Genomic DNA, 1,938 nt, shown 5'->3' with positions numbered 1-1,938 from the left:
AGATAAACACCTAATTACAAGCAGTGCCAACATACTAAATCAAAGAAAAGTGTACGCTCTAATCACTGCGATAAAACCACATCCAGGTAAAAACGATAAATTTGGCGTGGTTTTGTTAACCCCGATAACGATACTCCCAAATTGGACCTACGTTTAATTTTAGCACAAAGCGACAGTTCAATTTATACGGTCTATGACGTCATGGCTAAGTTAAGCCCTGTCTCTTAAAGTCAGAAATTGGTAGCCAGAAGAAAATGGAGTTATGATCTCCAAAATTTAATTCAGATACACGGGATCGCTGCACCTGCTGCGCTTACAGCGTAAGCGTTTGCTAACCAAGTTGGAACGCATTAGCCAAACACTATCGAAAGGCTATTTATGAGGTGCATATACATGGACAAACAGCTTGCTGACATTTGTGTGCATATACATTTCTGTTTGGTCAAAGACGCTGCCCATTTAAGCAACCACATGGGGTGCGGATGTTGCCTAAAAATTTCACTTGTTTCTGGGCACAAAAAGGGATGACGTGAAAGTAAAGTAATTCCTGATGAAATTTACCAAAAGTTTTAAGAAAATGGAGACTACATTTTGTAGGTCAAACAAGATTGATGCGTGCGTAAACGCCGGCCAAATGGTAGAGACTGGCGTCGACAGAGAGTGTCCCATCCTCGCATAGCTATAGCATTTTGAATGTTGGCAAACAAATTAACAAACAACACATAAGGTAGCACAAAGTGAAAGATATATAAGTGTGAAAAATTTCTGTTCCTCCCTACTTGGTAAGCAGTGACTGTAATGTTAGGTGTTGCACATTGCACATTGCATTCAAATGTCAACACTTATAGCAACAAAGGTGGCTTAAGGTTTCGGTCAATGTGTCAGTTCGCTCTGAATTTGCCATAACAGTAAAACAAGGTGGTGTAGAATCAGACAGGCTATATAGTAACGCTAGCAAACTTGTTCACGCACAGAAATATGGCCTCCCTTGCATTGTTTGCTCATCAGGGTACAGATGATTCCATCCCATAACACCTCCAGTAGGATCATGGGGAATGCATCATTCCGATGAAAATGATCAATCCCGATTGAAGGTGCATATAGTCATGAGGACACCAGAGATGCTCGACTGAAGACAGGAGGCGACTTCATTTACACGCTACAATAGATTGGCTATCATCGTCATACCGGTCACACTAGTGGGCGTCAAGTTTGCGCGATTTATCTGCAAGTGCTAACAGTTGGCTCTAGCAGCAGCGTTGTATGGACTACTTTAGTCTACAGCACCTTGAGTCAGATGACGGATGGCAGAGTGTAGGATGAGTCAGGTGTCTTGTCAACAAAGCCGAGGGTGACAAACTCCAAGACCTAAAAACGGACTATTTAAAATCCCTTCATGGATGTCCGACAAAGGAATCAAGGCACCGATAGATGCATCACTTAAATTCGATCGCCCTGTCATCTTGCAGTTGATCCTTCTGTGGGTGTAGCTGGCTGTCTAAAGTGAAGGCGCGAAGGATACATCGATTAATTTACTATGAATCTTTTCTGTCTACGTCTGGCCTACTCAAGTGCAAGTACATGTGGGTGAAAATCTCGGTCGATCTCGAGTCAGTACATCGTTTTGCAATCCATCTCCTCACCATTCTTGCTTTCCAGACAAAGATAAATTTGTGTTCTTTCGGCAAAATGAATTAAAGGGAGCTTTTGTTCGCTACCCTTTAAGCCACAGTGTTTTTCAGCCACAGTTACATGGTAGCTATTTGTGCATTTAGCTGACCACCGAGACACCTGACCTATTAGGTTGGAGTTGTCACGCCGGCATCCCGCAAATGGCAAATTACATCGTCTTCTCCTGCAACTCCTTCACCTCCTCCTTCTCCTGCTGCGCCTCCCGCCCTCACCATTTTCAGTGGGATTATGAAATAGTGAATTATT

The sequence above is a fragment of the Echinococcus granulosus genome (assembly GCF_000524195.1).
Source record: "Echinococcus granulosus chromosome Unknown EG_S00052, whole genome shotgun sequence".
Classification (NCBI taxonomy): Eukaryota; Metazoa; Platyhelminthes; class Cestoda; order Cyclophyllidea; family Taeniidae; genus Echinococcus; species Echinococcus granulosus.
The sequence above is the reverse complement of the archived record's forward strand: the minus strand, read 5'-3'. Positions refer to the sequence as shown.